We start from the raw sequence: 24,352 nt of genomic DNA, 5'->3' as shown, positions 1-24,352 counted from the left end.
ATATAAATGCAGTGATTCCTGTGTAAATGACACTGGCAGTGAAAGGGTTAACCTGTGGGTGGCAGTGTAGGGGTTAAGTGTTCCTAGGGGTGTGTTACTAACTGTGGGGGGGTTGGGCTTTCATTTAGTGTACACTGATCTCTGCTCCAATCACATGGAGCAGAGATCAGCGTCACTAGTTGCTAGGCAGAATGGGAAAATGTTGTTTATACAGCATTTCCTCCATTTGGCCGCTCCGTGAGACGATCGCGGGGATGCCCGCAGCGATCGAGTCCGCGGGTTCCGCGACCGGACTCACGGGGGTCCCGACCATCATTAGTAAGACCTCACCTGGAATATGCCGTTCAGTTTTGGGCACCAGTTTTCAAAAAGGATATCGGGGAACTGGAGAAAGTGCAGAGAAGGGCAACCAAACTGATAAGAGGCATGGAGGAACTCAGCTATGAGGAGAGATTAGAGGAACTAAATTTATTCACTCTTGAGAAGAGGAGATTAAGGGGGGATATGATCAACATGTTCAAATACATTAGGGGTCCATATAGTGAACTTGGTGTTGAGTTGTTCTCTGTACGGTCAACCCAGAGGACACGGGGGCACTCTTTACGTCTAGAGGAAAAGAGATTTCATCTTCAAGTACGGAAAGGTTTCTTCACAGTTAGAGCTGTGAAAATGTGGAATAGACTCCCGCTAGAGGTGGTTCTGGCCAGTTCAGTAGTTTGCTTTAAGAAAGGCTTGGATACTTTCCTGATGGTACATAATATAACCAGGTACTAACATAGGTAAAGTTGATCCAGGGAAAATCCGATCGCCTATTGGGGGATCAGGAAGGAATTTTTTTCCCCTGCTGTAGCAAATTGGAGCATGCTCTGCTGGGTTTTTTTTTCGCCTTCCTCTGGATCAATTGTGGGCATAAAATTGGGTATCTGGATTGTACGATTATTTTTTATTTTCTTTATTTGTTTTTAAGGTTGAACTGGATGGACTTGTGTCTTTTTTCAACCTGACTAACTATGTAACTATGTAACTGTGGAATTTATTGATGCCTATACATGATATAATACCTACCCGATGTCTTGTAGGATATGCTACATACATTTTTTTAAAGTGCAAATCCATGATTCCCACACCACCTGCTACCTTTATATCTGTTAAACACTTTCCAAAAATGGATCCTATAAAGGCACAGGGTATGGTAATCTAAGCCTTTCTCTGTCTTCTCAGTATTCAAAAATCCCATAGATCAATAGTTAAAAAGACATGGAAAAAAGCCAAAAGAGCTCATAGTGCAGAAAATCCCAGTCCCGATTCCTGCCCCCTCACACCTCAGATCAGTTTCAAATTCAGTCCCTTCATACCTCCAACCAGTCCAAATCCCTGCCCCTTCACCCCACAGATCAGAGTCAGAGTCCCTGATTATGTTTTCTGGCCGCTTGTCTTTCAAACAATATCTTCCCAGCAAACGTGCCAGATATGGGGTCAAGATGTATAAGCTCTGTGACAGGACCACAGGCTATACATGTAGTTTTATGGTTTACGAGGGAAAAGATAGCCACATAGAGCCACCGAACTGCCTAGATTACATAGGGAGTGCTGGCAAGTTTGTGTGGGACTTGGTGTCCCCCTTATTCGGAAAGGGGTACCACTTGTAGTTGGACAATTATTACATGAGTGTGCCAGTTTTTAGTCACTTGTTTGATCATCAGATTGGAGCATGTAGCACCGTGCGACCTAATCGCCAGGGCTTTCCCCAGCGACTTGTAGATTCCCTTCTTAGGCTGGGGGAGAGAGCCTGCTTCAAGTGTAATAATTTGCTCGCTGTGAAGTGGAGGGATAATAAGAATGTTTTCGTTCTTACCTCCCTTCATGCATACACAACGGTCCAAATTTCTATACGACTGGTGTTGTGGAGAAACCCCTCTGTGTCTACGAATATAACCTTAATATGGGAGGGGTGGACCTCAATGACCAGTTGTTGGTGCCGTACCTAGTTGCTCGTCAGGCCAGACGCTGCTACAGGAAGAGATCGTCAGAACCCTTCTGTTTCCAGACGGTGCTCCACCTCACCTTCCCAATTCAAATGCAGTAAGCCGACTGCATGAGAGGCGTTTTTTGTATGTCCTCCCGAGTACCCCTACCCAATGAGCCCCCAAAGAAGATGTCGTGTCTGCAGCAAGCACAGATATAGGCGTGACACCTGCTATTATTGTGCCTCCTGTCCTGACAATACTGGTCTTTGCATTGGTGAATGTTTTGAATGCTACCATACACTAGTTGAGTATTAGCGTAGAGTACAGCACTGCACAGACTAGGCACACTTTCACAGGGTCTCCCAAGATGCCATTCGCATTTTGAGAGACCCAAACCTGGAACAGTTACAGTTACAAAAAAAAAGAAAAAATGCAAAAGAATATATATAAAAATTGTTTTGTTTTATTGTTCTCTCTCTCTCTCTCTATTCTCTCTCTATTGTTCTGCTCTTTTTTACTGTATTATATTCTGCAATGTTTTATTGTTATTATATTTTATCATGTTTGCTTTTCCAGGTATGTAATTTTTTTTATAATTTACTGTTTATTGTGTTTTATTGTTAACCATTTTTTGTTTTCAGGTACGCCATTCAGTCGCAGCGCAGATTTATCTCGACAGCAACAGCGTTTGCTCCCACGATACATAAAGCTGTGACTCCAGCGCTGTAGGAGGTGATTTCACCACCACAGTTAAAAAAAAAAGAGCATACTAGTCCCCTGAGGAGAGAAATGTCAGGCCTACCTGATAGTTTTACCTTGAACTGTATTGACGAAAAACGGTAGTATTACTACAAGTTGAAAATGGCAAATGTCATGCCACTTTGTGTGAGTTTAAAAACTGTATTTAGACCATCGGTCTGGGGCAGATGACGGGAAAATTTGATTAACTTGTTTGCCTTATGTTCGTTTGTATACCCTGCAATCCTTAAATAAAAAAATAAAAAAGCATATATACCGAAGCATGGGGGCAGCAGGGGTGGAGGAGTGATTTGCTCCTAACTTTTGCGGGTGGATTCCCCAATGCTTCGGTCTATATATATTTTAGGCACAGATTGCGTTAAAATTCTTTTTATTTTGTACTATTTTTTTTTGTATTTGCTTTGCAGGTATGGTATGTCTTAGCCCTTGTACACACGGTCAGACATTCTGACGGAAAATGTCCGATCGGACCGTGTTGTCGGATAATCTGACTGTGTGGGGGCTCCATCGGACTGTTTCTGTCGGAATATCCGACGGACAAAGTTTTAGAGCTGGGCTATAAAACTTTCCGACAACATGATCCGATCGGACTTTGTCCGATTGTGTGTAGAGCATTCCGATCGGACAAAGTGCCACGCATGCTCAGATCAAATTCCTAGACCAAAGCTATTGGCTACTAGCCTGAATGTAGTCCCATAGTAACAAAATAACCTCATCACGTTCCGAACGATTGGATTTTTCTTCGTCCGACCGTGCGTATGCAACACAAGTTTAGGACAAAATCCGTCGGATTTTGTTGTCGGAATGTCCGACCGTGTGTACAAGGGCTAACTGTTATACTGTAATGTTAATTTGTTTTATTGTTAACCATCATTTGCTTAGCAGGTACGCCATTCAGTTGAAGCGCGGATTTATCTTGACAACAACAGCGTTTGCTCCTAAGATACATAAAGCTGTGACTCCAGCGCAGTAGGAGGTGATTTCACCACCAGAGTTAAAAACAAAATGATCCAAAAAAAATAGGCTTACGAACACAGAAAGCTCTGCCCTCCGGCGGTGGGGGTATGGCTCAGAGATGGCCGAGTGAGTAGTTACATCGGTGGGGCTCCAGACAACCCTCAGCTAAGCCACTACAAGTAACCATCTATCCAGTGTTGGAATACGGCATGACAACTTGCAGGAGACATAAGACTAGATCAGTAACACGCAGCAACGATCCTGTATCATCTTCCCAGAGTGGGATAAGAAGATTCCTCCAAGATTCGAAGCACCTAATATCAGGTACTAACGAGGCAAAATCACGGAGAGCTAGTATGGACAGCCTTACCATACGGCCAGCCTTGCATTCTACAGTTGCCCCGCTGACTGCTCTACAACACTCCATACTTGAAGTAGTTACTACAGCCTCAGAGAGGCTTAGTGCGGGTGGTGGAGAGAGGCCACCAGATTTACCGTCAGTTTCGGACCAGTGGAGCCTTCAGTCGGGAGTTGCTGCGGCACCATTAGGAGAGCTTAGTGCGGAAGTCATAGATACCCTCCATCCCGCAAGCTGGCCGCCCCCTCCCTCTCACCTGACCTGCAACACGCTGCCGGGAACACTGTCGGGAACACTCGCGATAGCTTAGAGGGGACTCGCAGCAGACGGTACTATCCCGCTTCAACAGCATCTTGTCTCAGCCCCCCGTACCGGAGCCACAACTTTGTACAATGGATATCTCTGTGGGAGATCGGAGCAGATTTAGATCAGGTGAGGAAGTGATGGTGTCCTCAATAACGCCAGCTATTCTGCCCGCAGTCCTAGAATATCAGGATCTAAAGCCGGGAGGCGCTGGGACGGCCACTCGGGGACATTGTTTAACGACGGGTCTGCCCTCAACCAGCGATTTTTCCTCTCCCATAGCCAGAATCAGCTACCTGGGAGCCGGGCTGCCCACAGGGGTACAATGGAGGGCGCCTCACATAATCCAAACTATAGGGAGGAAGATCTGAGATCTCTCTTGCAAGCCCTCCCTACGAGGGCTGATATTAAAGCTATGATTCTACGTATAGAAGAAGCCCATAGTAGGGATATTTAGGAAGTGAGGGTAGAAGTACAAGCTCTCACTAGCCGACTAGAAACCGGGGAAGCCCTGACGTCCTCTCTGGAGACTAGAGTGTTAGCCCTGGAGCAATCCCAAGCTTCTCTGACTGCTATAACATGTAAGATGCAGCTACATTTGGAAGAATTGAAAGACCGTAGCTGTCGCAACAATCTGCGCCTACGGGGGGTTCCTGGAGACCATAGGCATAGAGGACCTAGCAGGGACAGTTATAGCAATATTTCATAAAATTTTGGAGACCACGCCAGAGTCCCTGGAATTAGATAGAGTACATAGAACCCCTGGCCCAAGACCTCTGGATCCGGAAAGTCCCCCGAGATATTATCTGTAGGTGTCACGGTCTGGAGTCAGGCTCAGAGGACAATAGCTATAGCAGCAGAGCAGGTATTCACACAGGTCACCCTGGCTGATGACACGGGTTCACCTGAGGTGCGGGGTCTAAGCACTAACCGGTATTCACCTGAAGGTGGAGATGGGCTTTGCTGCGTGTTAGTGCCAGGTCGCGGTCCTCAGGATACCAGGAGGTGAGCAAGCCGGGGTGTCGTTGTGGATATAGCAGGCAGGGATCAAGCAGAAGCGTAGTTGAGAAACAAGCCAAAAGTCGGTAACAAATAGTTGCAGGTTGGGATTCAGCAGAAGCGTAGTCCAGGAACAAGCCGAATGTCGTTAACGAAGGATAATGAGATTACGGTCGACAGCAGGAGAGACAGGAGCAAGATATTGGCTGGTGAAGGCACAATATTCTGCAACCAGGAAGTGCAGAGACATGGCTTAAATCAGGAAGTTCATGGGAGGAGCAAAGGGTTCAAGGTTCAAGGCAAACAAGATTCAAGACAAGATCATTCAGGAATTGTTCAAGGAGCTGTCCAACATTCCAGGTGGCTCAGCAAGCAGAGTCACTTCCAGAAACACCAGAGGTCCCAGGTTCAAGCCCAGGTCCTAAAAGTACTCCCCTCCTCCCAGGATGTCCTCTGGACGTCTTAGGTCCAGGTTTCTGAGGAAACCTCTGGTGGAATTCCCTTGTTAATCTAGGGGCATGAACATTCTTTTCAGGCTCCCAAGAATTTTCTTCTGGCCCATATCCTTCCCATTGAACCAAATATTGCAATTTGTTCCTGGAGATCCTGGAGTCAAGAATTTTTCCCACCACAAATTCTTCTTCACCCTGTACCTCAACAGGTGGAGGAGGAGGATAAATTCTTCCAGAAAAAGTATTTTCATGAAATGGTTTGAGTAGCGATATATGAAACACAGGGTGAATCTTCATATTATCAGGAAGTTTTAGGCGAAAAATGACCGGGTTGATTTGAGCAGAAATCTCAAAAGGTCCCATAAACTTTTTTCCCTACTTAGCACATGGAACTTCAACTTTTAAATTTTTGGTAGATAACCAAACTTTCTCACCTACTTGAAAAGTGGGAATGGACCTACGATGTCTGTCAGCAGCCTTCTTGTAATATTCCTGCGCCTCCTTCAATGTATCAGTCAATTTCTCCTGGATCTCATGTAATGAAGTTAGACTGTTGGTAACAGCAGGAATTGAAGTTGAGATGAGGAGATCAGGAATAAAAACTGGATGATACCCGGTGTTTAAGAAAAATGGGCTTTGGGAAGTGGAGCTATGTTTAGAGTTATTATAAGCAAACTCTGCCGTTGGAAGGTAGTCCACCCAGTCATCCTGAAGATAAATCACAAAACATCGAAGGTATTGCTCCAGAGTTTGATTGGTCCTCTCGGTCTGACCATTAGACTGTGGATGAAAAGCTGAGGACAGATTAACTGTTACACCCAAAGCGGAGCAAAAACTTCTCTAAAATTTTGAGGTAAACGTTACCCCTCTGTCAGACACCACATCATCAGGAATTCCATGATGTTTAAAAACTTCTCTAACCATTACCTCAGCAGTATGTTCGGCGGAGGGTACCCTTTTAACTGGAATAAAATGAGCCATCTTAGTGAGACGGTCAATGACTACCAGAATGGTGGTCATCCCTTTTGAAAGAGGAAGGTCAACGACAAAATCCATAGAAATTGACCCCCATGGTCTTGATGGAACAGGCAGTGGTAGAAGTAACCCCAGAGGAGAAGATCGAGGTGTCTTATTGCGAGCACAGGTTAGACATGAAGCCACATAACTCTTTACATCTTTCTTGTACCCAGGCCACCAAAAGGAACGTGATACGAGTTCTTCTGTCTTAGAAGCCCCAAAATGACCAGCAAGTTTAGAGTCATGTACCAACCTGAGGGCTTCTACCCGAACTGATTCAGGTACATAGAGGCAATGCGCTTGAGTCCAAAAACCATTGTTGTACTTGAAGTTAATGTCCTTAGGAGGATTATTAAGAAGTGGGTCATTCTCATACCCCTCCTTGAGAAGATTAAGAAATGTCTTCAAACTCATGGCCCCTAGAAAGTTCTTTTGAGGCAGGATTGTACATTCAGAGGTGCTTTCCTGGAGAGGCCCAGACAACATCCATGATAGGGCATCAGCCTTACCATTCCTTGACCCAGGGCGGTATGAAATAACAAAATTAAACGTGGAAAAGAAAAAGTGTCCAACGTGCTCGTCTAGATGACAACCTTTTAGCAGACCTAATAAATTCTAAATTTTTATGATCGGTGAGAACAGTTACAGGGTGCTTAGCTCCTTCCAGCAGATGCCTCCACTCAGAAAATGCTTCCTTAATTGCCAGGAGCTCCTTGTTTCCAATGTCATAATTCATCTCGGCTGAAGACATCAGTCGAGAGAAATAAGCACAAGGATGAAGCTGCATTTTTTTCTCCCATTCGCTAAGAAAGGATAGCTCCCACAGCAGAATTAGAAGCATCAACTTCTACGAAGAAAGGTAGTTCTGGATCTGGATGTACCAGTATTGGTGCAGACGTGAAGAGAGTTTTCAGTTTACTAAAGGCAGCCTGTGCCTCAGGTGACCACAAAAAGGGCACCCCTTTCTTTGTCAACTGTGTAATTGGAGCAATTACCTTAGAGAAATTCCTTATAAATCTTCTGTAAAAGTTGGCAAATCCAACAAATCGCTGTATCTCTTTAACATTCTTAGGGACAGGCCAATCCACCACAGCTTGGATCCTATTAGGATCCATGCTAACCCCTTCAGAAGAGATTATGTATCCCAAGAACTGGATCTGAGTTTGTTCAAACTCGCATTTCTCTAGTTTGATGTAAAGTTGATTCCGCCTTAATCTCTCGAAGACAATACGGACATGCTTGCGGTGTTCTTCTAAAGTATCAGAGAAAATGAGAATGTCATCCAAATATGCTATTACAAACTGATCAAGCAAATCTCGAAAAGCATCATTAATAAAATGTTGAAAAGTTGCAGGAGCATTGCAAAACCCGAAGGGCATGACCAAAGACTCAAAATGTCCATATCTGGTTCTGAAAGCAGTTTTCCATTCATCTCCGGGACGAATGCGGACAAGGTTGTATGCCCCCCGTAAATCGAATTTGGTAAAGAGCTTGGCAGAGCAGAGTCTCACGAGCATTTCTGGAATCAGTGGGAGTGGATAGCGATTCTTAATTGTGATCCTATTTAGATCTCTGTAGTCAATACACGGACGCAGGGTGGAGTCCTTTTTCGTCACGAAGAATAAGGCTGCGCCAGCAGGCGAGGTTGAGTGTCTGATAAAACCCTTCTCAAGATTCTCATTAATCCACTCCCTGAGCACTTTCAGTTCAGGTTCTGATAAAGAATAAAAGGCGACCAAATGGTATTTCTGCCCCTCGAAGCAATTCAATGGGACAATCATAAGAGCGATGAGGAGGCAGCTGATCTGCGTTCTTTTTATCACAAACGTCCCGAAACTCAAGATATTGTGGAGGTAGCTTGTCGTATGACTGGATAGTTACAACAAAGAAAAAAAGGGGCCAAAATAAGGAGTGGTACAGAAAAATCCCAGAGAGTCATGTAAATTACACCATCACTCAATTTCGAAAATTAATTGGAACATTTTATCATCAGGGAGTTATAAATAAAAAAACATGGGAATATTTAAATGTAATTGATCCAAAGACCCCTACCCTATATGCGTTACCGAAAATCCAAAAAAAAAGGTTAAAAATCCACCAGGTCGCCCCATTGTTTCGGGCAATGGTTGCCTTACTGAATCTGCCAGTGCTCTTGTGGATGACTACCTTCGTTCTTTTGTGGAGAGTCTATCCTCCTACTTACAAGACACTAGAAATCTACTTAGAGCATTGGACGGAATGTGTATTCCCAAGAATTCTTGGCTCGTCACTCTCGATGTGGAGGCCCTCTACAACTCTTTACCTAATGACTTTGGTTTGAGAGTTGTGGAGGGTTTCCTTTCCGAGACTGGCGAGGTACAAACGAACTATAATCAATTGGTTTTAAAATTGCTTTCTTTCATTTTGAATAATAACATTTTCATTTTCGGGCGCTCCCACTACCTCCAGGTGCAGGGGGTGGCTATGGGGACCAAATGTGCCCCCTCCTATGCTAACCTGTACCTGGGGGGGTGGGAGCGCCACATTTTCCATCGTGAGGATTTGGCTGAGTATCTCTGTCAGATTCCGGTCTGGCGCAGATATATAGACGATATTTTCCTCATTTGGACAGGAACTGAAGTTGAGCTATCCAATTTTATGGAAGTGCTCAAGATTAATAATTATAACTTAAAATTCACCATGGAAAAAAGCAAGTCGTCCATTACTTTTCTGGACACTCAAATCTACACCAATGACCAAGGCGAAATTGGTTCTACTCTTTTTAGGAAACCCTCGGCTGCGAATACCATCCTGCATGCTTCGAGTTCGCACCCTAAGCCATTGGTGACTAGTATTCCCTATGGACAATATCTCCGTCTTAAACGTAATTGCAGCAGTGCAACTGATTTTGAATATGAAGCCAAACAACTAAAAAAGCGTTTACAGCAGCGTGGCTATAGTAATAAGTGCTTGAAAAGAGCTTATGCTAGAGCCAACAAACATGCTAGATCCTCTCTTTTACATGATAATAAATCCACTCAACCAAATGAAGGAGTGAGATTGATCACTCGTTATTGCGCTCAGCATCTTCAGATACGAGAAATTTTAAGTAAACATTGGTATCTTCTACTGGGTGACCCGAAGATTTCAAAATTCTTAAGGGCCCACTCAGAGATAACCTTTAGGAAATCGCGATCAATTAAAGACACATTGGTCAGAAGCCATTATGTCCCTCCAACTTCTATACCTTCTAGATTGGTCTTGGGATCTAGGCCGTGCCATAAATGTAGTTTTTGTCGGCACATTTTTGCCTCGGACTCAATTCTCGAATAATCGATTGTACAAACCCAAATTCTCTGTCACCTGCACATCGGTGGGCATTGTGTACATTATGATGTGTGAATGCGGTGCCTACTATGTAGGCAAGACAAAGAGGCCTTTCTTTCACCGCATCAGGGATCATGTCTCCCTGGTGCGGGGAAAGAAAATGGAGACCCCTATTAGTCGCCATATGGGCCTCTTTCATAATTTTGACGACACCAAAATGCATTTTTTTGCTTTGGAACACGTTAGTCCAGGTGACAGAGGGGGTAACTACAATCAGATTCTTCTACAACGAGAGGCCCGCTGGATCTTTGACCTTAGGGCCACAGATGCACCGGGCCTCAATGAAGCCCTTAGTTTTAAACCCTTCTTATAGGGTGTGTTTTTGTTTTTGTCTTTATTTTAGTTTTTGTTTTTGTTTGTTTTTATTTTTATTTTTATTCATTTTTATTTTTATTTTTATTTTTGTTTGTGTTTTTGTTTTGTTTTGCTTTGTTTAGTCTGTAAATCTCTCCGAATTTGTCAATGCTCCAATCAGCTGAAGATTTTGAATATTCCAAAAATTATTTTACTAATTTTAATTGTTAATTGGAGACTTGTCGCCTATGTTTTGAACTGGGACTCTGTATGGGCGCCCCGGGGAACTAGAAACACTTCTGTTGTGTCCTGTTAATCAATCAGCGTCTCAACCCTTTATTGTTCCCCACATCAATGGGACTTTGTTGGGCTGTTACTGGTTTTTCTTATCTCATATTTTATTTTTATTTTTTTTATTTATTTATTTTTTTTATCATATTTTTTTTTATTATTTCATTTTATTTTATTTATTTTACTTTATTATTATTATTTTTTCTTATTTTTCTACATTCTCTTTGGAACACAGTCCCCCCAGTAAACCTTACGAGTGGTTTATCGCTGTGACTGTATTTATTTACTCAGCATTCCAGTGAATAGGCATATGGGATAACATTCATAACACTCTGCTTGAGATTTGCATATTTCTCTGTGTTGGCCGTATTGCTCTTCACTGATCTGCCTGATTCAAGCAGGTCATTGATCTTTGTTAGGAACGTAGGAACAGGCTTACGATACATTAGTCCTTCGTTTTGGCCACACTTGCTCTCCATCTATCCGCCTGTTTAATTAGGTCATTTACCCCTTTGAAAATGGCCGCTTTGGCTTCTTACGCCGTGCGGAACACTGCTGCGTAACCGCACGAGCTTATTGCCTTGTCCTGGAATTTCCAAAATGGCCGCCGAAGCTTCGGCACGCAATGCGTTCCATGCGCGGAGCCGCGATGCGATGTCCGCGCATGCGCACTTCTTTACAACTGTAAAGATACCGGCACTAGCCCTCTTCTCCCTTTGCTTTACTTCCGCCCGCAGCTCGGCGGTGACGTCAGACGCCGCCGAGCTGGAGAGGCTTAAAACCTCTTACTTCCATCAGTTGCCTCTTGGCAATTGATGGAATTAGTTGCATACTGGCAAACACTAAACAGCCGATTATGGGTAAGTTGCCTGAACACTTCAGTCACTATCTGTATCTCTAGCTATGATTATGTGAATGACCCACTCCAGTGGATCTCACTTGATGCTTTCCTCTGTGATTGTATTACTTACCTTTCTATTACAACAGACTCCTTTTTTAAGAGCAATTTTATTTTTTCTTCATTTTAGCTTTAATCATTACGTCTGTTTCCAATATACTATATGGATTCTGACTTTGACCTACCTTTGAAGTTTATATAAACCCTTTTCAGCAATTTTCATTGATTCAACATTATTATCTGGGTAATTATCATATTTATGATATATGCATCTTAATTTAAAATTTGGCTCCTCTTTTCTGAAGGGTCCAATTGGATCTTTCTTCCTTTTCCTTTATATCCTTTTGAATTGTTTTATTTCTCTCTGCAGATTCCCTATAGGCGATAAACTTCTCCTGATCTGCGATTTTATCGCTAAAATGAGTATAGATTTTCTAATAATGTCTTAAACTGATTTTCGTCTGATATTTTGAATTCCCTTGGAGCATTGGCAATATCGGTGAGATACTCATTTACTGTAATAAGTCTATAACTCAACCATTCAAAACATATTATGTATCTGTTTTATCAATTTAATCTACGCAAATGATTACCCATATCAATCTAATGTCACTCACTGTTATTTACCTTATTAATTGTTGTTGCTCTATACACCAATTTATAGTAACATTCATTTTATTGTTTATTACCCTAGTTTTGTGGCTGCTCAATCAGTTTTTCCTGAAGAAGCCCATCCCGGGCGAAACATGTTGAGAATGATTGCAGCTTGCCTTTTCTTCACTCCTCGTGTTTGGTGAAAAATGACCTATATGCTCTCTTTTGCAAATTGATGTCAAATCATCGTTTTTATGAATGTTTAATTCCTAATTGTGTATAGTATGAATAAAATTGTAATATTTTATACATTAAGGTTTTGTTAATATTTTCTGATTTGATACCTTTAAAGTCCCGGGGGTTGGTGATTCCCCAGCCCTCTTTTGGCCCCTTTTTTTCTTTGTTGTATTTATGAACATGGGGACGTGGTATCCTTAACCCGTTAAGATTCCCTCTCTCTCAAAATGTATTTTCTTAATGACTGGATAGTTGCCAAAACTGCTTGTAAATCTTGGGTTGGTGGAGGGCTTATTTGATAAGATTCTTTGCAATGTTTCTTGCAATGGTCAGATGTAAAGCTTAAAGAACGTGTCTCCCAGTTGATGGAGGGATTATGGATAGAGAACCAAGGAATGCCCAGGATTATAAGGAACTTGGGTGATGTAATCAGCTCAAAGCTGATAGTCTCCTGATGGTCAGATTCAATTAGGAGTTTAAGTGGGATTGTCTCGTGGTTAACAGGGCCTGAAGACAAAGGTGAGCCATCCACAGTTTCCATATCAATTGGGGCGAGTTTATTTCTTATTTGAATGTTATTACTTTGGGCAAACTCGATGTCGATGAAGTTTCCCCCAGCCCCTGAGTCCAGCATAGCAGAGCAAGATATTTCATTACTTTCAACAATAAGCTTTATATGGATGACAAAATGAGTTGATAAAGAATTAACTTTATTTGTTTCCTGAATCAAAGGAGAGATGGACTGAGAAATTGAGTTTATTTGTTCAGATACTGTAACATCCGTTGCTGCAATTGTTCTTTTAAATTTATTGGGACAATTAACTGTGTAATGTCCAGAGTCTTTGCTGCGTGTTAGTGCCAGGTCACGGTCCTCAGGATAGCCCCACCAGGAGGTGAGCAAGCCGGGGTGTCATAGCGGATATAGCAGGTAGGGATCAAGCAGAAGCGTAGTTGAGAAACAAGCCAAAAGTCGGTAACAAATAGTTGCAGGTTGGGATTCAGCAGAAGCGTAGTCCAGGAACAAGCCGAATGTCGGTAACGAAGGATAGCGAGGATACGGTCGGCAGCAGGAGAGACAGGAGCAAGATATTGGCTGGTGAAGGCACAATATTCTGGCAACCAGGAAGTGCAGAGACCTGGCTTAAATCAGGAAGTTCATGGGAGGAGCAAAGGGTTCAAGGTTCAAGGCAAACAAGATTCAAGACGAGATCATTCAGGAATTGTCCAAGGAGCTGTCCAGCATTCCAGGTGGCTCAGCAAGCAGAGTCACTTGCCAGACACACCAGAGGTCCCAGGTTCAAGCCCAGGTCCTAACAGTAGGATACATAGGTACCAGCAGAAGGAACTGATCCTTAGTACAGCATGGGAGTATAGGGACATAGAATTAGACGGGATGGTGGTGAGGATCCTAACAGATATTTCAAGAGCAACATTACAAAGGAGAGCTATACTACAACCGATTTTGGACATAGCTAGACGCCATAACTGTATCTATAGATGGAGATATCCATTTGTCACTTTTCACAAGGCTCAGACATCCTTTACTCTATGCTCCCGGCTGACCTCCCATCTTTATACTCTTTTTTTGGGAGAAGAACCAGTGCAAGTGAACAATTGGCTCCAGAATTGATTCCCAGACCGATGGCCCGGCCCGGCCTGGCCAGGCCTTGCTACTATATAGAACAATCAACAGGCTTGAGGACATAGACCCGGAAGGGGACCCCGAGCATTACATAGTAAAGGATCATGCGAGACTGGATCAACTGCTTTAAAATAGGCAGACCTTATTACATCTACTAGGTTATGGATAGGTTATGGATAGAGGGGCCTCTACCGTCTGCCCTCTTTATCCACTTCCCCGTCTCTTTCCCCTTTTCTATCTCTTAGATGCCCCTCTCCCCCTCCTCCTCTCCTTAGTTTAGCCTATTTTATTTAAAAATAAATAAATAAATAAAATTATATTATATATATATTTTTTTTAAGACCCTATCAGACATAAGGAATAGGAAACTATGCTATATAAATATTTGCTATTCTATGAGAGATGAATAGGCTGTAGCAACATAAAAATGAAGTATGTCTGAATATTTACAAAATAGGGATATATGAACGTATGGGGTTAAAGGCACTTAATAAATAGGGATATAGAGACTATGGTAGTTGAGGACGTACTGGAACCCTAAAGTGAATAAGGTGTATGGGTTTTTTTTTTGTTTCCCTTCTCTTCAGGTGATGTTATATACAGATATAAAGTAATGTGATGGGGAAGTACAATTAGATACTCTGCCGGATGGCTGGTTTAGGATTGGGGATTTAGAAATTGGGAGGGTGGTTGGGGGAGGGGGGCCGGTGATTAGCGGGGATGTGAGACACGGACCCTGGTGGGGAATGTGCCCCTCACCAGGGCTCAAGTCCTGCGGGAACGCATGGGAACGGAGTTCCTGTACTTTTTCCACAACAGGAACTCTGTTCCCGTTAGCAGCCCTGTCCTGCAAGACTTTGAAGTATGCGAGCTGTGTGGCAGGTGCTACACCAGCAGCTGCCGACACAGCTCGCAATAGTAAGTGCCGCACACCGGACCATTCAGGCATTGCCAGTAGGGGGCCCCATGACAGCTTCAATCTACCTGTCAATCACAGCTAGCTGATGGGTAGATCAGGTCTAGGTCTAGCTGACGGGTAGATCAGCTATTCTGCTCACAAGACATGCAGGGAGAGAGGTGAGCTGAGGGAGGAACATCAGTTTGGGGTGGTAAGCTGAGCACAATACCTGGCAAAGTTTAATGCCAGGAGGGAAGTTTACGTGGAAATATGTGAAGGGTTAGAATAGCAGCGAGTGTGTGTTGGAGCCTTGCAGAGTTTGCAGCCCCCCAAGCTAACATACATCTCCTAAGCAGAAACACATCACTATCTCTCCAAGCATTCTGTCCAGATAATGTGCAGTTCATTTATGACCTTTCCGTTTAACCCTGTGTTATCCAAACTCTGTTCAATGAAAATCTTGGGTGGGAGTTCCCACACTTTTTTCTCCAGGACTTGACCCCTGCCCCTCACTAATATAGGGTTTACAGAGGGGATAGGGGATAGGTAACGCACATAGAGAGAGGGGTTAAATTATTGTATAGTCACCCATTTCTCAACCCAAGTATAGGATTGGTTGATTTTATGATTCACGTATTAACACAGGAAGGGTTCTCGGTGTGGCAATACGGAATCTCAATCCCTGACATTAGAATAGGGAGGTGAGATACGGAACTGCCCTTAATCACATCTGCACAGAATGTTGTGGTGGTCTTGGGGTGTTTTTTTTTCTCTTCTTCTCACATATACAAGGTTGAATAGGGAATATATAGGTATTGTCACAAATGGATCGGGAGGGTAAAAGCAGGGAAAATATACCGATGTTTGAGTGATATTTAAAAGGAAATACCAGCTTTATATTACCATCATACTACCATCATATACATTGTTATCAAAATATGAATTTAGGGACATGGATGTGAATGGTTGCCTGGATAACTAGCAGGGGCCCTGGATACTAGTATATATCCTGAGGGGAATACAATACAATAGGGGAGAGGGGAATGGGTGGGATGATAACAGGGGGTAACCCCTAGAACAGTGATGGAGGGAGCGGGGGGTGGATGGGGGGGGCGGGGGAGAGGTGGTAAATGGCTAATTAATGATGCCACGCTGGGTAGTGATTTGCCTTAAATTGTGTATATTTCTGTGGGGGAATTTAGATCATAATCTTCTATCCTAGTATAAATAGATGTAACCCCTTAACAATGGTCATTGTCCAACATACTGGAATTATAAATGTCTTCTTTTTAGGGTGGTGGTGGGCTGGGGGGAATAGAGGAGCTCTTTCTCGGTGCTCTCTGATTACACCCCCACGTAGGTTAGCACTTTTTTCCAGGCTGGAACTGGAGAGCGCAATAGCAAAGTTTTGCTGTCCATTTAGAAAGGGAGGGGGGTTTGAGATATGGAGGTGGTGAATGTGCTCTCACTGAATGTAAAAGGTCTCAATATCCCTGAAAAAAGACGTATGCTTATGGAAGACCTGCATCGCAGGAAGTCAGACATCGCTTTCATCCAGGAGACGCATTTCAAAGATGGTAAGCTGCCAGTCTTGAAAAGTAGATTTTTTCCAGTTGTATATCATTCCACTAATGAACTTACAAAAACATGCGGCGTGTCTATAATTATCTCATCTAAGGTACCCTAGACTTGTATAGACGTAAGATCAGATCCGAGGGGACGATATCTTTTTTTAAAGGGTATACAATTGGGGGGGGGGGGGGTTTAGGTCACCCTAGCCAGTATATATGCACCCAATTTCCATCAAGAGATTTTTATCACTCAAATATTAGACTTACTGACTGAATTTGCAAGGGTCAACTTATACGGGGGGGGGGGGATTTCAATATCCCATTAATACCATCAGAAGATACCTCTTCTGGTCAATCTTCGATATCCCCCAGCTCTCGGAAATGTATTGCCCAAGCTCTGTTTAAAACACAGCTAATAGATGCATGGCGCATTCTTCATCCTGCTGAAAGGGACTATACCTTTTATTCACTACCACACAAGCAATATTCTAGAATCGATTATTTTTTGCTCCCTCACTCTCAATTGCAGGCGGTTCGGGAGGTCTCGATCGGCCAGATTATATGGTCAGACCATGCGCTGGTATTGCTAACATATGCACTGACTGATTATGGAGGTTAAATGAAAGTTTACTACAAGACGAGGAAGTATTAAAAGAGGTAACAAGTGAACTCGATTTTTTTTTTCAAACTAATGATATTCCTGACAGCTATATGGGCATGGTTTGGGAGGCACACAAGGCCGTTATAAGGGGGATACTTATCAAACATGGGTCACGAATTAAGAAGCAATGCTCGATACAGCTGAGATCCTTGTTAAATGAACTAAATTTAGTGGAAGCAAGACATAAACATGCCCAAACACCTGCATTGGAGTCTGAATTATACATTTTACGTAAAAACAAAACAAAAACAAAACAAATCTAATGTTATTTAAAGCAAAAGCACAAATACAAATCTGCCGGAGAATATCTTATGAGTCTGGAAATAAATGTGGTAAGGTACTGGCTAGGACTCTAAGAGAGCAGGTCCTGGGGAATTATATACCACATATAATATCATCAAAGGGACAAAAATTTTCCCTTCTGAAGGATATAGTGAAGGAGATTCAAAGATATTATTCCGCTTTATTTAATCTTCAGAAAGATCCTCCCTCTTTGTCTCATACAGAAGAATATCTAGTTAAATCCCAAATGCCTAAATTAACTCCGGAAGTAAATCACTAGATGAACCTTTTACATTAGAGGAAGTCCAAAAAGCAATTGGATACATCAAGCTAGGGAAGGCCCCAGGACCAGATGGTTTTACCATCGCGTACTATAAAACTTTACTAACGTCTCTTTGTAAATTTATGCTGAATTTTTTAATGCTTTGGGATCCAATACGACACTCCCGCATGACACATTAATGGCATATATAGCAGTAATACATAAGGAGGGGAAAGATCCAACTGCCTGTGGCAGTTATAGGCCAATCTCGTTGCTCAATACTGATCTCAAAATTTTTACGAAAATGATAGCTACCAGAATACATGAGCGCATTCCAACTCTGAACCATTTGGATCAGGTTGGATTTGTGCCTACTCGAGAAGCTAGGGATAATACAACTAAAGCCCCATACACACTATCAGATTTTCTGCTGATTTTTTCCTTCAGATTTACCAAAACCATGTAGTGGAAGGGCCTGCCTGATTTGCATACACATTGAAACTCCTAAGGTTTGACCTCATATTATATGGTTTTGGTAAATCTGAAAGAAAAAATCAGCAGAAAATCTGATAGTGTGTATGGGACTTATAGTGTTAAAAATCCTATATGCGGTAAATAGGAACCGAACTCCCTGCATCTTTCTAGGTACCGCCGCGGTGAAGGCCTTCGATAGTGTCAATTGGCAATTTATGACGGCGGTCCTGAGATATGTGGGGATTGGAGATGCTATGATTTCACGTATAGGTACATTGTACTCAGAACCCTCAGCTTGAATTAGAGCCAATGGGGTATTATTGGAACCCTTTATGATTATTATTATTCAGGATTTATATAGCGCTAACAGTTTGCTCATCGCTTTACAATATGAGGGCAGACAGTACACTTACAATACAAATCAATAAAGGAGAGATCAGAGGGCCCTGCTCGTTAGAGCTTACAATCTAGAAGGGAGGGTCAAGTTGAAACAAAAGGCAATAACTGTGGGGGATGAGCTGATGGAGAAAATGAAAATACAGTTAGGTGTGGGTGGGGTAGGCTTCTTTGAAGAGAAGTGTTTTCAGGAATCGTCTAAAAGCTAATAAAGTAGGAGATAGGCAGACAGATTGGGGTAGGGCATTCCATAGGATTGGAGAGGCTTTGAAAAAAGTCCTGGAGGCGAGTATGGGAGGAGCTAATGAGGGAGCTAGAGAGCAGGAGGTCTTGAGAGGAACGAAGAGAACGAGTAGGTTGGTAATTAGAGACTAAGCTAGTGATGTAGCTGGGGGCAAAATTGTGGCTTTGTACATAGTTGTTAGTATTTTGAATTTAATTATTTGGCTGAGCGGAAGCCAGTGGAGGGATTGACAGAGAGGAGTAGCAGACACAGAGCGATTGGTAAGGTGGGTGAGTCTGGCAGCGGCATTCATGATGGATTGAAGAGGTGATAGACTATGTAGAGGTAAGCCAATGAGAAGGGAGTTGCAGTAGTCGAGGCGGGAGATGACCAGCGAGTGAATTAAGAGCTTTGTTGTGTCATTGGTTAGAAAGGGCCGTATTTTGGAGATGTTGCGGAGGTTGAGGTGGCAGGATTTGGACAGTGATTGGATGTGTTGCTTGAAGGAGAGTTCAGAGTCCAGATTAAAAACGGTACGAAACAAGGCTGCCCTCTATCACCACTCCTATTTGTTCTATCATTAGAACCTTTTTTATGTACGGTCCGGTTAAATCCGGACATACGGGGAGTGATGATGGGGGACACCCAACAGAAGGTATCAGCATATGCGTATGACATGATTTTTTTCACTTACAAATTCTATAATTTCCCTACCGATGCTCCTCCGTGAATTTAATAGGTATGGTACCTTGTCAAATTTAAAGATTAACCATAATAAATCAGAGGCGATGGGAGTGGGGATTGGAAATCCTGAGCTTGAAAAATTTCAAAGTAACTTTCAATTTAAGTGGACTACAACTGCGTTGAGATATTTGGGGACAAATATACCCCCCAAAATGTCCCAAATATTCAAACTAAATTTTCCTCCCCTGTTAAAAGATACAAGGGCACTACTTAATAAATGGAATCTGGGATTACATTCATGGATAGGGAGGTGTAACATCATTAAGATGTGTATCCTTCCCAATTCTTCTGCAGGCATTACCGATCTATATTGCCTCTAAATATTTTGATCAGGTGGCAACAATGATCTCTGAATTTATTTGGGCTCATAAACGACCGAGATTGAATAGAAAACAGCTTTCATACCCTAAAACTTTTGGCAGCCTGGCAGTACCTGATATATGGAGATACCAACAAGCAATACATTTAAGAAGGCTAATTGATTGGAACCGACATCAAAAAACTAAACTATGGCCAAGACTGGAACAATCTCAGAGTAGTATCTTACTTACCATGGTGCCACTCGTTAATGTCAAATGATATAAAAAAACAAAAAAACATCCGACGGTAGGATTGACCGTGTGGATATGTAGGGCACTCTTTACAAAATACTCTCTTACATCAACATACTCCCTACTGTACCCGATCCTGGGGAAACCAGTGTTCCCTCCAGGAATTCAAGATCCAGTCTTTTATTTAATAAGACAAAATGGTCATTTTCAGGTATCTCATTTCCGGTCGAATAATAAATGGCCGTCAATGATAGAACTTATGGATAAAACAGGAAGGTATAGATTAGATCATTGGAGAGCCCTACAGCTGACCCATTTTCTAAGATCACTGCCCCCCCCCAGATAGTTTCAGTGAAAATCAGACTAGGTTTGAGACCTATTGTACAGAAGAGAGGGCAATGCTACATGCACTATCGGCTGTATATGAGCTACTGATCACACCAATGTCAGGGATTGAGAGTCCGTATTGCCACACCGAGAACCCTTCCTGTGTTAATACGTGAATCATAAAATCAACTAATCCTATACTTGGGTTGATAAATGGGTGACTATACAATAATTTACTTCATATCCCCTCTCTCTATGTGCATTACCCCTAGTGATTTAAAAATACCCACCTATCCACTCTGTAAACCCTATATTAGTGAGGGACAGGGGTCAAGTCCTGGAGAAAAAAGTGTGGGAACTCCCACCCAAGATTTTCATTGAACAGAGTTTGGATAACACAGGGTTAAACGGAAAGGTCATAAATGAACTGCACATTATCTGGACAGAATGCTTGGGGAGATAGTGATGTGTTTCTGCTTAGGAGATGTATGTTAGCTTGGGGGGCTGCAAACTCTGCCGGGCTCCACCACACACTCGCTGCTATTCTAACCCTTCACATATTTCCACATTCCACCATCTACTGATCAATTACCACCTACCATGCCTTAGGGAATGGGAGTTGGATATTGGGCATGAGTTTACAGCACGCCAACGGCAAAACATTATTAGTCTTATACATGGGACTACTATAAGTACCAGCATACAAGAGACAGATTTTAAAGTGGTTACTAGATGGTATCAAACGCCTGTAAAACTTCAAAAGATATACCGTATATACTCGAGTATAAGCCGAGATTTTCAGCCTCTTTTTTGAGGCTGAAAGTGCCCCCCTCGGCTTATACTCGAGTCACCGCTGTCTGACTGCCCGAACAGCGTGTCGAGCAGACAGACAGCGGCCATTCTACCTTTCAAAAGCCGCGCCTCCGCCTCCGCCTGTGATAGGCGGAACACTCAATTTCCCAGCAGTCAGTGTTCCGCCTATCACGGACATCGGCTCATCCTCGGATGAGCCGATGTCCGTGATAGGCGGAACACTGACTGCTGGGAAATTGAGTGTTCCGCCTATCACAGGCGGAGGCGGAGGCGCGGCTTTTGAACAGGGGAATGGCCGCCAGGGCGCCGACGAAGAGCGGCGATCCTGGCATGGGACGACACGGAGGCTCGGGACGGGACGACACGGAGGCTCGGGACGGGACGACACGGAGGCTCGGGACGGGACGACACGGAGGCTCGGGACGGGACGACACGGAGGCTCGGGACGGGACCGGACGGAGGCTCGGGACACAGGTAGGCTGGACACACAAGGCTGCACGGACACACACACACACACACACACACACGGATGGATGGATGGACACACACACACACACAGGGATGGATGGATGGATGGACACACACACACACACAGGGATGGATGGATGGATGGACACACACACACACACACACACAGGGATGGATGGATGGATGGACGCACACACACACAGGGATGGATGGATGGACACACACACAGGGATGGATGGATGGACACACACACAGGGATGGATGGATGGATGGACACACACACACACACAGGGATGGACACACACACACACACACAGGGATGGATGGATGGATGGACGCACACACACACAGGGATGGATGGATGGACACACACACAGGGATGGATGGATGGACACACACACAGGGATGGATGGATGGACACACACACAGGGATGGACGGACACACAGGGATGGACGGACACAGAGGGATGGACGGACACACACAGGGATGGACAGGCATATCTCACCCTCGGCTTATACACGAGTCAATAGGTTTCCCAGTTTTTTGGGGGTAAATTGGGGGCCTCGGCTTATACTCGGGTCGGCCTATACTCGAGTATATACGGTATCCCTCGTTATCGGATCAGTGTTGGAGGTGTCAAGAGGATATTGGAACAATCCTTCACGTACTATGGGCATGCCCAAAATGAGAAAATTTCCGGTGGTGGTGAGGTATAATATATATTACACTAAGGATTGAAATTATGGGACTTAGGAGGAGTGATATAAATTCGATATATATGTTTGAACGGTTTATATTATCATTATATATACCTCCAAATATTAAGAAAAGATGTGTTTCTTCTGTTCTTTTCTGTTTTGGCATTTTTCTTGTCTTATGAAATAAATAAAAGATAAAAAAAAAAAAGATCCACTTTGAGTGGTTATACCAGAATGGTGCTTGCAGGTTTAGGTATCACCTTGGCATTATTCTTTTCAGCCAGCGGTCAACTTTCATGTAAAAGCAATCCTAGCAGAGAAGTAGCCTCTAGACTGCTTACAAGCAGTGGGATGGAATGCCCCCCCCCCCCCCCCCACCGTCTTCCATGATTTTCTCTGGCTCTCCTGTTCCAACAGGGAACCTGAGAATGCAGCCGGTGGTTCTGCCAGCTGACCATAGAGCTGATCAGAGACCAAAATGGCTCCAATCATCTCTATGGCTTAAGAAACCGGAAGCTACAAGCATATCATGACTTAGATTTTGCAGGATGTAAACAGCGCCATTGGGAAATTGGGAAAGCATTTTATCACGCCGATCTTGGTGTGGTCAGATGCTTTGAGGGCAGAGGAGAGATCTAGGGTCTAATAGACCCCAATTTTTTTTTTTTTTTTTTAAAGAGTACCTGTCACTACCTATTGCAATCATAGGGGATATTTACATTCCCTGAGATAACAATAAAAATTATATATAAAAAAAAAGAAAGTTTAAAAGTAAGATAAAAAAGCAAAAAAAAAAATTTTAAGAAAAAAAAAGCACCCGTCCACCTTGCTCTTGCGCAAAGGTGAACGCAAGCGTCGATCTGGCGTCAAATGTAAACAGCAATCGCACCATGCATGTGAGCTATCACCGCGAAGGTCAGATTGAGGGAAGTAATTTTAGCAGTAGATCAACTCTCTAAATTTAAAGTGGTAACCTGTAAAGGCTTTTAAAAATGTATGTAGTTTGTCACCACTACATGTTTGTGCGCAATTTTAAAGCGTGTCGTGTTTCGTATCCATGTACTTGGCGTATGATCATCTTTTTTATTTCATCAAACAATTGGCCAATATAGTGTGTTTTAGTGCATTAAAATTTAAAAAAGTGTGTTTTTCCCCCAAAAAATGCACTGCGCAAATACATCATTTTAATCTGTAGTGCCTTTGCTTTAAAAATATATATATAATGTTTGGGGGTTCAAAGTAATTTTCTTGCAAAAATTTTTTTTTTTTCATGTAAACAAAAAGGGTCAGAAAGGTCCTATCATTGGACACCCGCACTTTGAACCCGGTACGGTAGACAGGTCCTTTCGCCTCAATCAAGACCAAGATCTGATAAGAGCTTCCCACTTTCTGGGCTCGAGGGCATGGAAGAATGTCCTGACCATGTACGAGCCGCTGGGGAATACTGCCATGGGCAGGTGGAAACTGGCCCAGCTCTCTCACTTCCTGAAATCTTTACCCAACAGTGAGGGTTTCCGCAGACCCTTGACACCATTCGAAGAACTGTGTCTGGGCGAGGGGCCGATCCGTGGGTCTCTTTCCCAATCGTATTTGAGTCTACTGGACCATTTATCTCGGGGAGACCCACCGTTTATCGGAAAGTGGGAGAGAGACCTTAATGTCCAGTTCTCGACGGAACAAAAGACTCGGGTGCTTCTTTTTGCACACAAGTCTTCTTTGTGCAGCAAATATCAAGATATCACATATAAGATTTTGACTCGCTGGTACAGGACCCCCACAGTCCTGGCAGCCATGTTTCCTGGGCACAGCTCAGGGTGTTGGGGATGTGGCGCACATGCGGGTACGCTGC

This window comes from Lithobates pipiens, unplaced genomic scaffold (assembly GCF_037356315.1).
Source record: "Lithobates pipiens isolate NorthernLeopardFrog02 unplaced genomic scaffold, aLitPip1_a1.2 Scaffold_19, whole genome shotgun sequence".
Classification (NCBI taxonomy): Eukaryota; Metazoa; Chordata; class Amphibia; order Anura; family Ranidae; genus Lithobates; species Lithobates pipiens.
This window is presented reverse-complemented; position numbering follows the sequence as displayed.